The following is a 12769-nucleotide window of genomic DNA, read 5'->3' on the forward strand; positions in this document are numbered from 1 at the left end:
TCATTGTGAACCGGTTGACCAAAGCTGCCCACTTTCTACCGATTCGTGTGACGTACACTTTGGATCGACTGGCTCAGTTGTACATTAAGGAAATAGTGCGGTTGCATAGAGTTCCGGTCAATATTGTATCGGACAGGGATACTCGGTTTACTTTTAAATTTTGGGCTAGACTACAGTCAGCCATGCGGACAAAACTCACCTTTAGTACTGCCTTTCACCCCCAAACTGATGGACAATCGAAGAGGACCATCCAAACCTTGGAAGATATGCTGAGGGCCTGTGTTATTGACTTTACAGGAAGCTGGGATGACCAATTACCCGTGATTGAGTTTGCTTATAATAATAGCTTCCAAGCCAGTATTCAGATGGCACCATATGAAGCGCTGTATGGAAGGAAATGCAGGTCACCCATCTGTTGAGACGAGATTGGTGAAAGAAAGCTTTTGGGGCTAGAAATTGTCCAGATAACTACAGATAAGATAACATTAATTCGTGAAAGGCTCAGGACAGCTCAGAGTCGGCAAAAGAGTTATGCCGTTAACCGACGGAGAGATTTTAAATTTGAGAAAGGTGATCGAGTTTTCCTAAAAATCTCACCAATAAAAGGCATTATGAGATTCGGCAAGAAAGGAAAGTTGAGCCCACATTACATCAGACCATTTGAAATCCTAGAAAGAATCGGAGGTGTCATTTATAGACTTGCCTTACCACCCGAATTGGCAAACGTCCATAATTTCTTTCATGTATCTTCACTACGAAAATATCAGCCCTACCCATCCCATATCTTGAAATATGAACCTTTACCGATCAGGAAGGACCTATCCTTCATTGAACAGCCAATTTTAATACTGGATAGAAGGGTGCAAATGTTGCGCAAGAAGGAGATTCCTTTGGTCCGTGTATTATGGCAGTACCATTCAAGAGAAGAGTCGACTTGAGAACGAGCAGACAATATCAGAGAAAAATATCCCTATCTTTTTTAGTAATCAGGTACATAAATTTAGAGGACTAAATTTCTTTAAGGGGAGAAGAATGTAACAATCCTAAACTTTCAAAAAAAAAAAACTATTAATACATGACAATTCGTTTGAACATGATGGTCCTTAGGGACCATCGTTACTTTCAAAAGCTTTTGTTTTTGTGTTTCCTTGCTCTTGCCACGTCCACTAGAGGACGTGGGCTTTAGGCGTTTAAAGCGTAAACTAATGCTCACACCTGTAACATAATAAAATAATAAAATAATATGTTAGTAGAATTTAAATTCAGAGAGGTGAAGACTCCTACCTTAGAAAACTTATGAGATTTTTCTCTCTGATCGAAACACAATGAACTCCTCTCTCGAGCCGAATTTTTTATCGGAAGCTCCCTCTCAAATATTTGTGTGTAAGTGACATCATCTTCCTGAAAAATAGTCTGTTTTCAATAAAATAGTGATATTTCCGTCCAGGATCTTTATTTTATAAGTTTTGTGTGTAAGTGACCTCATTGTCTCGAAAAATAATCCATTCTTTTTGAAAAATGAAATGAAATAATTATTTCTGCTTATTATCATGAATTCTAGGCGCGATAAATTTTATGCGCACGTGACCTCATTATCTTGAAAAATAATCTTTTTAATAAAAATTGTAATATTTTATCTTTGTTAGGAATTTTAATGCTGTAAATTCTTAGAAAAATAAATTTATTTATTTTTCTTGTCTATTGTTAGAAAATTTTAGATACTATAAAATTATTAGAAATAAATGTGATATTTCTGCTTTTAGTAAAATTGTGATATTTCTTTCTACTGTTTTGAATATTTAGACATTGTAAAATTCATGTGCAAATGACTGCCTTATTATTTAAAAATTGACATTTTTGCAATTGATTATAGTATTGTTGTGAAATGTTTATTTGTGAATCGATATCCCATAAATTATGATAATTCCGTATTCTTGAATGTCTATAAGAGTTTTTTTTTTTTTTTAAATATTAAATTTGTAATTATGCTATAATGTCTTTACGAACAGCTACCTTTCTAAATTTGAGCCCAAAATATTTGATTGATTATTTTTTTAAAATGTTATTGAAAGTGACTGTTAATAATGGTTTTAGTGAAATTCATACTAATGATTTTAGTGATATATTGAGTACATGATATAGCTGCTTTCGAATGTTTAAAGAGATTTAGAAATACTTTAAGTATACAAGTGGACTCATCCGGTTCGCCGATGCGGTATAAGTGGACCTATCTGGGACGCCGCTAGGGATTAAGTGGACTCATCCGGTACGCCGGTGAGGTATAAGTGGACCTACAGGGATTAAATGGACCTATCTGGAACGTCGATAGGGATTAAGTGGACCCATCAGGACGCTGATGGGGTATATAGGTGACCTACTTGGGACGCCAGTAGGGTATTTTGTGAAATCCTTTGAATTATGCACTGCCGTTAAAAGTGTTATAAGCATTTCAATTATTCAGATTATACTTAATTATGCATTTATTGAAAGTGAAACTGTTGATGCATTTCTGTTAATAGATCTCATTTTGGAAAATATTGATATCTTTCAACCATGATTATTTTTAGGATTATGATGATCACTTACTGAGTAGCCAAATTCATCAAACTATGGTTAACATTTTTTCAGGATAACTGAGTGCTAGTCAAGATCAACCTTGGAAGATATTGTTGTTGTGCTAGCTTTCTTTTGTTACTTTGTAAGACCTCGCCACTGTAAATTTGTCTTATCAAGAGATGTGTATATGTTTTGGACTGTCACATCTCAAGAATATCTGTATTATAATTTCTTGGGGTGTGATAGGGACTTACTCGGGCAGACTCGCGTGGCCCTCTTAGATCATAAAGAAAGCCCCCCAATGATGAAACTGGTTCGGAATCACTTCCCTTAGCTCGTTTTCTTGATATTTTTTGCTTTCTTGCAATCACACACATATATGGCAAAGATTATGGGACAGGTGGGTCAGGCCTTACCCTTTTCCTCTTTGATGAACAAATACAAGCATGCATATTCAAAAAGAAGAAAGAAAGACTGGGGGGGGGAAAGAATTCGATCCAACGAGAATATCAGAGCAGTGGCTAGGCTGGTGGATGATTGGCATAACGTGGTGGAGAAACGGGCTCGATAACTAAGATCGGCTCATAGGATCGCTACTAGACGTTATTGCCAATATTGACTAGCTAAGCACGATGGTCGGTCTGTCTTGGCAGTAAAGCAAGCCAAGCGATCTTGGCACAACAACATTATGGCTAGACGACAGGATCGCCATGAGATGCTAAACTTAATCTTTCTTGGTCGAACGAAAGAATAACCAAAGAATGGTTAGGGAGAAGAAGGGGATAGAGGAAAGGAGAGAGAAGAAGGAAGAGAGGAGGGAGTAGAAGAAAGAGGAGATGCAGTCGACGCTAGACATTGGAGATGCAGTCGGCGCTAGACATTGCCGACTGTTTCAGATGAGAAGAGAGGAAGAGAACCAACTGATGCTAAGTCTTACCAATTGACAGAAGAAGAGAGGTAAAATCAATGGGCGCTAGATCTCGCCGACTGACAGAAAAGGAGAGAGAAGACCAACCGACGTCAGGTCTCGCCGACTGATAGAAAAAGAAAGAGAAGACCAATCGGCGCTAGGTCTCGCCGACTGATAGAAGAAGATAGAGAAGACCAATCGACACTAGATCTCGCCGACTGATAGAAGAAGATAGAGAAGACCAATCGACGCTAGATCTCGCCGATTAGTAGAAGAAGAGAAAGAAAACCAACCGACACTAGGTCTCGCCGACTGGTAGAAGAAGCTAGAGAAGACCAACCGGTGCTAGGTCTCGCCAACTGGTAGAAGAAGTGAGAGAAGACCAACCGATGTTAGGTCTTATCGACTGGTAGAAGAAGAGAGAGAAGACCAACCGTCGCTAAGTCTCATCGACTGGTAGAAGAAGAGAGAGAAAATCAACCAACGCTAGGTCTTGTCGACTGATAGAAGAGGACAGAGAAAATCAACCAGCCCTAAGCCTCGTTGACTGATAGAAGAGAGAGAAAACCAATCGAGGCTAGGCCTCACCGACTGATAGAAGAGAGAGAAAACCAACCTGTGCTAGGTCTCATTGACTGATAGAAGAGGAGAAAGAAAACCAACCGACACTAGGCGCTGCTGACTGATAGAAGGGAGAGAGAAGACCAATCGGCGCTAGGTCTCGCCGACTGATAGAAGAAGAGAGAGAAAACCAATCAACGTTAAGTCTCGCCGACTGATAGAAAAACCAACTGGCACCAGGTCTCACCGGCTGATAAAAGAAGAGAGAGGGGACCAATCGGTGCTAGGTCTCGCCAGTTGATAGAAGAAGAGAGAGAAGGCCAACCAGTGCTAGGTCTCGCCAATTGATAAAAAAAGATAGAGACGAGAGGAGAAGATGAGAGAGAAAGAGAAAGAGAGAGAAGAGAGAAGAGAGAGAAGTGAGAAAGAGAGGAGAGAAAGAGAAAGAGAGAGAGAGAGAAGAGAGCGAGGGATGGAGAGAGAAAGTTACCTGCTCGAAGGGTACTGGTCCTTTCCTTCTCTCTCCTCTCTCTATCTCTCTCCATTACGTACTCAGGCTCAAGCAATGAATCGAAATTTTATTGAATCCTCCAAGAATTAACTGAAGGCGAGGGGTCTATTTACAATGAGGCAGTTCCTGTCTACATAGAATTGTGCCCAAATATAGGTGGATTGATCAAAATTAAACCTAATTGCTGAAAATTAAGATCTAATTGAATTAAAAGAAATTCTAAGAATGGGTGCAAAAGACTATTTTGCCCCTGCCTAACAATGTGTGGAACTCTAGAACAGTTCTTACTGCTGCCCGAGATCTTGTGTGATCTTCCATGGCTGACCCGAGGGTGTTCTAATGCCCGTTTAATCGAAAGATTATTGTTTTCTTGTAGGGCTTGGCATGGCGATCATTTCGATACCAACTTCTAGCCATGAATCATGTTTTGAGCCATGATCATGAGACTTGAAATTTGTTTGAATCTTGGAAACTTCGGATCGATAGTGCGGTCGTTCCTTAATGTTTTTCTATAATTTTTTCGTCATAGTGCACTAAGCATGCCATCACGATCGCATGGCAACAAACAGAACGCGATTTGGAGCCCGAACGAAGGTTTCACAACTTTTGAGTTTTAGCTGGAATCTAAAATCCGGCGGCCGAAATTTCAGTCACGAAGACTTGAAATTTGTTTGAATATTGGAAACTTCGGATCGATAGTGCGGTCGTTCCTTAATGTTTTTCTATAAATTTTTCATCGTAGTGCACCAAGCATGCCGTCACGATCGCGTGGCAACAAACGGAACGTGATTTGACGCCCGAATGAAGATTTCGCAACTTTTGAGTTTTGGCCAGAATCTAAAATTCTGCGGAAAAATTTTCAGTCCCTTCGTCAGCTTCGTTCGTGAAATCTGATTGTTCATCATGTACGAGGTTCGGACCAATGATAACACTGGACCTTACGCACACAATGGAATTGGTTTCGTGTCGATCCGTTGCTCAAGTGTTGTGATTTGGTCTATCGAGCGAGGAGTGTCTCTGCTGAATTTTCTGCAATTTCTTCACAGATCAGCAACTTCTCTCTTGCTTTTCTCCCTGCTCGGACATGGTCTCGAGGCGTACCACATATTGAATCGCTCGTCTCAACGAGACGAACACACTCGCAAAATTTGAGCGCAATTTGACTCGTGACGAGTGAGATATGGGCTCCAAAAGTGACTTCCTTTGATTGTGAAAACAGCCACATTTAATGGTGTTTTGTGCAGTGAGGCCACATGGGAATAGTGTGTGGCCCATCTTATTTCAATGTTTTGCTTATATCTTTGTTCTGGAGTGTCCGATTAAGCCGAAACTTGACCCATAGGGGTTTTTTACTGTACTGGATCTAATGGCTATAGTCCCATAGTGATTTGAGATATTGAAAATGTAGTTTCAATTGTAGGGTCCATTTCAGGGTGCTAGAAGCCATTTTTTTTTCTAAAAGTTGTTCCTCTGTGTTAACTGCCTTAGACATGTCGGAATGCGACGAAACTTGGCAGGTGGTCTTTTGGAGTGTTGTTGAAGATTTTGACAAGTTTTGGGGTCATTCTGAGACTTTCAAGAATTTCCACTGTTTTTGTAGGCTTTTATTAACCTGCTTCCTATCAGGGACCAAGGTGCGGAAAAGTATTACAAATGATGATCTGCCCAAGATGAGCACGAGATCGTGCATCTCTATGTTGTTCTTTGTTCTAAGAACTCTTACAAATTGAATGGTTTCTAGGGTTACGATCCATTTCCTGTTATTACATAGTTACTACAAATTTTATATATGCATCGAACACTAATTCAGTAAATCATACAACAAATAAGATAAGAGTGGTTTCTAGAGTTATGATATGTTTCCTATTGTGTAATATCATTACAAATTTTGAACATATGTTAAATGTACGCAACAAATACGATATGTCTCGAGGCCTAATATATTTTGACATGTATTTATGTGAATATAAATATAATTCTCAGATTAGTAATTTTCTACATTAAGACAATTTTTTAACATTTTTTGACAATTGAGAAAAACAATTATTATCGCAGATAAATATTGCACTACGTAACAATGAACACATGTTATTTGATTTCATGGAAGAACAACATGCATGATGATAAATAAAAAAAGGAAAAAAAAAAAAAAACATAGTTTGCATGCATGGGGCCAATCCTATTGATTTCGATAAATAGTGCACTACATAAAAATGAACATAAATTATTTGATTTCATAGAAATACAACATCCATGAAACGAATAAAAAAAAAAGAACAAAAAAAAAAAATATATATATATATATATATATATATATATATATATATATATATATATAGCATGTAAGCATGAGGCAATTCTATTGATTTTTTGTAGTTTTATGAGTGCATGCATGGACCATTATATATAAAGTTCCTTAATGTTTCTTATTCTTCAACACTTTTATTATCCTCGCATCCAAGTTAAATAAATGTTAATATCAGCTCAACATATTTTTCCACCATTGATATCTTGGGACGCCTAAACATTTATTTGTGTATATAAATCTTACGAGCATAACACCTAGTCTTTTCTCTCACTATTCATGCTAAAGAAAAAACACCTTGCTTTTCTCTCTTTCTACAAAAGGTTTTCTCTCCAACATATTTAACGGTTATTTTAGATAAAGACGTGGCTTCCGAGATTTAGGGGGAAGATAACTAGCGAGTAACAATAACTGAATTTCCACTTACCTAGAAAGCGGAACCCATCACCTTCTTGGTTTTCTCTCTCTACATTCTCAAATTTTATTTCTCTCTTTACCTACCGGGATCTCTCACTCTGAACTTTCATATAGGGAACTTCATAAGAAAAATTAAAGAAAAAATACATAAATCTATTTTCCTCTTACTATAAAGTAAAATTAGAATTATATACTCAGGACTTGAAATAACTGCAAAATGATTAAATATTAAAGGAGAGGGTTCAACTTTTATCACTATAAAATGATAAATTTCTCATAGAAATTAAGAATTTCAATTGGAACCCTTTCCATTGCATTCTTTTCCCTTTTCGATTAATTTTTGGAAAATGGTTTGATAGGGTTGCAGCCCCATAAAAATAAGTAATGCCTCACCTCATAATTCAAATTATCTATACCGTTCATTTCACCCTACAAATAAGTGTTTGTAGATCTGTAAGGTCTGTACCATGTTTTAAGTTTCAAATTTTATTATCGATGTAGGAAATTAATTTAGATCTATCATGAAGATTTCCGTTACCGAAAATGCTTTCTCAAATAAGATTTAAGGTGAGGCTTTATTTATAGAAACTTCGTCCTTAATTTTTTCTCTTTGTTGACGGTCTATATTTGTGTGCTTCTTAGGGAAACCGAAGCCAGGGATTTGAGCTTCGATTTGAAACCCCACATACTAAGTAGAGACAGAGATGGGTTGTTCATAAACGACGAGTGTCATGGCTGGAGAGTGCGTTGCTTTAACTTAGGAGCACTGGGAATGGGAATGGGGCTTGGATTGAGATGGACTATGGATTATAACATAGTTATTGACTCCCTTGAGTGCAATAATGGTCTCGCTCTCTCTCTCGATATCTACCCTTAAAATGCATCCATAGATGTTTCTCATCAGATAGTGCAGCGCTCACCCATATCTACACCCTTCAACCTATCTATACATGTTCCATGAATCAATCCATTGAAAAAAACACCCTGCTTATTTTGCAACATAATCAAGGCTCAATAAAGCTAGGCAAAACAAATTTTCAGAGAGATTCAAATAAAAAATTTTACATTAAATAACAAAAGATAACCACCATTGCAGAACACTTCTAAACATAAAATTTAATGAAACTCAAATAATATAACAAAACCATAATTGAATTAATATAAATAAATTATAAAGCATGACGTGGAACTATTACCTCAAAAAAAGAAATTTAGTCTCTTTACCAATATAACAAAACTTGAGAAAAAACAAAAAAACAAATAATCTCCAAATTGATGTAGGCTTCAGTTAAATAAGAATACTCAAATAATCTCCAAACAAATATGATTGATATCTCCCTCTCTCTCTTAGCACACACCCTTTTTATATATTACGATAGGTGAGAGAAAAATAGGAAAATGTGATAGGGAGAGGAAATAGTAAGTAGAGATAATGTGATATAGATTAAAGATTTTAAAATATTAAGATAGTTGGGTGATAGAAACTTGGCCTAGAAGAGTTTTTAGATAAGAAAAAAGGTGCGTGCTGAGTGAGAGAGAGAGAGAGCATATTTAGAGAGAGAAATAGGAAGATGTAGTAAAGAGAGTAAATAGTACGTAGAGACATTGTTTAGTTTTTAGATATGAAAAAAATGTGTGCTAAGAGAGAGAGAGAATATTTAGAGGGAGAAATAGGAGGATGTGATAGGGAGAGGAAATAGAAAGTAAAGATATTGTGATAGAGATTAGAGATTTTAAAATGATAGGATAGTAAGTAGAGATATTCTCTCTCTTTCTTAAAGTATATGCGTACTCTCCCTTAGCACACACCTACGTCTCTCTCTCTTCTCTTAAAGTTTGAAATATAGGAAGATAAGATAGGGAGAGGAAATAGTAAGTAGAGATATTGTGATATAGATTAGAGATTTTAAAATATTAGAATAGTAAGGAGATATTCTTTCTCTTCCTAAAGTATAAGCGTACTCGTTCTCTTAACACGCACCTCTCTCTCTCTTCTCTTAAAGTGAGAAAATATTAAATAGAGATATTATGATATAGATTAGAGATTTCAAAATATTAGGATAGTAAAGAGATATTCTCTCTCTTCCCTATAGTATATGCGTACTCTCTCTCTTAGCATGTACCTATCAATCTCTCTCTTCCCTTAAAGTGAAAAAATGGTAAATAGAAATATTGTGATATAAATTAGAGATTTCAAAATAGTAGGATAGTAAGGATATATTCTCTCTCTTCCCTAAAGTATATGCACCTATCTAAGTCTCTATCTTCTTTTAAAATTAGGATTAACTATTTTATTTAACAAAAAGGCTAGTTGTACTCTACGTGTTTCAAAAGACCTCTTCCCAAATATATCTAAAAAGACAAAACAAATGGCCCTTAAGGACCAAAATATTTATATGGATCATCACACTATAAAGAGTTAATTAAACTTTTTTTTTTTTTTCTTTTTTTTTTTCAAAAGGTTAGGATTGTTACATTGGTCCCCCCTTAAAGAAATTTAGTCCTCTAAATTTATGTACCTAATTACTGAAAAAAATGGGGATATTTTTCTTTGATTTCGTCTTCTTGTTCTCAAGTTGACTCTTCTTTCGAATGGTACTGCCACAATATATGGACTAAAAGAATCTCCTTGCTACGTAACACTTGCACCCTCCTATCCAGTATCAAAATTAGCTGCTCAATGAGGGATAGGTCCTTCTAGGTTTATATTTCAGGACATGGGATGGGTCGAGCTGATATTTTTATAATGAGGATACATGAAAGACATTATGGATGTTTGCCAATTCATGTGGTAAGGCAAATCTATAAACGACGCCTCCGATTCTCTCCAAGATTTCAAACGGTCCGATATAACAGGGGTTCAGTTTTCCTTTCTTGCCAAATCTCATGATGCCCTTTATTTATGAGACCTTTAGGAAAACCCGATCACCTTCTTCAAATTCAAGGTCTCTCCGTCGTTTATCGGCATAACTCTTTTGCTGATGTTGAGCTGTCCTGAGCCTTTCTTGAATTAATGCTATCTTATCTAAGGTTACTTGGACGATTTCTGGCCCCAAAAGCTTTCTTTCACCAACCTCGTCCCAACAGACGGGTGGCTTGTATTTCCTTCTATACATGGCTTCATATGGTGCCATCTGAATACTGGCTAGAAAGCTAATATTATAAGCAAGCTCAATCAGGGGTAAATGGTCATCCCATGTCTCTTCCCACATTTTTTACAAGGATCTAGTGGGCTTTGAAATGGCGTGGGCATTGGCCTTTTGTTCACTCCTTCAGATTGTTGTCGATTAGGTGGTGTGGGCCTATGCTGATTTCTCTGACTATTCCTCTTTTGGTAATCTTCGCAGTCTTTTTCAACAATTTGGGCTCTATCCACTATTCGGCATAAGTCTTTAGTTTTAAGACTGATATTCTGTTTCTGATGGTTGCTCTGAGACCCCCTTCAAATTTTTTTACCTCTGTTGCTTCGTTGTTGACCATATGTGGAGCGAACCTGGCCAATTCAGTATACTTGGCCTCATATTGTGCTATTGTCTTGCTTCCTTGAACTAATTCCAGAAATTCCATTTCTTTTTTGTCTCGAATAAAATCTAGAAAGTACTTTTTATTAAATGTCTCTAGAAATACCTCCCAAGTCAATGGTTTATTTTTCGTGGACCAATACTCCTTTTGTCATTCCCCACCAATGTTGTGTTTCACCTTCTAACATCAGGACATTCCATTACCTTGAATATTTTTTCCAATTGTATAATCTATCCCTCAGCTTCTAGTGGGTCTGCAACACCCTTAAAAGAAGGTCGGTTCAATTTATTAAATTGTTCGATATTATACCCATCATTTCTCGTAGCTGACTGTTTGGGTAGATTGTTGTTCTCCATCTGATGTTGCATTAGGGCAACCATATTTTCTAAGACTTTATGAATTCATTCCATATTAGCTTCAGCCATTCGAGATCTTGACCTCGTACCGATCTGTACATACAATAAATATAACTTAAAGTACATTCTTTTCAAATTTCCTAGGAATCTTAAACCCATTGCTCTGATACCATAATTGTCACACCACAAGTTTTAAAATACTAGAATCCTTGAGATGTGACAGTCGATTCTTAACAAAACAAATTCTTAAACTTCACCGTTTATTGCGCTAAAACAATTTTCCATTTCTACGAGTCTACAAAGTCTACTGATAACTACTATTAACATGAAGGTTTAGATATACATCTGTTGATAGAACAAAAATTTACAATGGTGAAGTTAAACAAAAGTTACAAAGGAGAATTTAGTTATGACATGACTGCATATTCTTCACAGGCTGGTCCTGCTGTGCATTTAACTATGAGACTACAATTACCCTGAAAAATATTTACCATAGTTTAGTGAGTTTGGCTACTCAGTAAGTGATCATCATGGTCCTAAAAATAATCATAGTTGGAAGATATCAATACTTTCGAAAAATGAGATCTATTAAAACAATGATGCGAGCAAAAGCATTTATGGATAACAATATCTCTTTCACAAATATACATTTAAACATAATCCAAATGATTGAAATGCATGTAAATATCTTAACAGAAATGCATAACTCAAAGGATTTCACAAAATACCCTACTGGCGTCCCAAGTAGGTGACATATCGACCCCATCAGCGTCCTGATGGATCCAAACAATCCCTGTAGGTCCAAACATACCTCACCGGCATACCAGATGAGTCCAAATAGTTTGTACTGAATAGGTCTAAACAATCCCTGCAAGTCCAAACATACCTCACCCGCGTCCCGGATGAGTCCAAATAGTCCCTACCGGCGTAACCGAATAGGTCCTAACAATCCTTGCAGGTCCGATCATACGTCATCGGTGTCCCAGATGAGTCCAAATAGTCCTTATCAGCATAACCGGATAGGTCTTAACGATTCCTGCAGGTTCACTTATGCTCGAATTATCTCTGAAATTCTTTAAACAACACAAAACAACGACATCATATATGCAAAGTATCATTGAAATCATTAATAGGACTTCACTTAAAGCAATTTAAACAATCACTTTCATTAAAATATTTGTAAGTAATCAGTCAAATATTTTGAAAATAATTTCTGAAAAATAGCAGTTCTGAAGGACATTCTTGAAATCTAACATGATAACAGTCTAATTATCAATAGTAGAACAATTTATGGGAATCCAAAATTAAATACGGAATTATCACAATTTATGGAATTATCAATTCGCAAATAATCATTTCATAGGCAATACTACAAGTGCAGAAATATCAGTTTTCAAATAACGAGAAAGTCATTTAGACCTGAATTTTACAATGTCTAAATATTCAAAACAGTACAAGGAAATCTCAAAATTTTACTAAAAGAGAAATTGTCACATTTATTTCTAATAAATTACAGTATTTAAAATTCTCAATAATAGACAGAAAAAATAAATTTATTTCTAAAAATTTACAGCATTTAGAACTCCTAACATTAGATAAAATATTACAATTTTAATAAAATGATTATTCAT

Source organism: Amborella trichopoda, chromosome 1 (genome assembly GCF_054954075.1).
Source record: "Amborella trichopoda isolate Santa Cruz 75 chromosome 1, AtrichopodaSantaCruz75HAP2 v2.0, whole genome shotgun sequence".
Classification (NCBI taxonomy): Eukaryota; Viridiplantae; Streptophyta; class Magnoliopsida; order Amborellales; family Amborellaceae; genus Amborella; species Amborella trichopoda.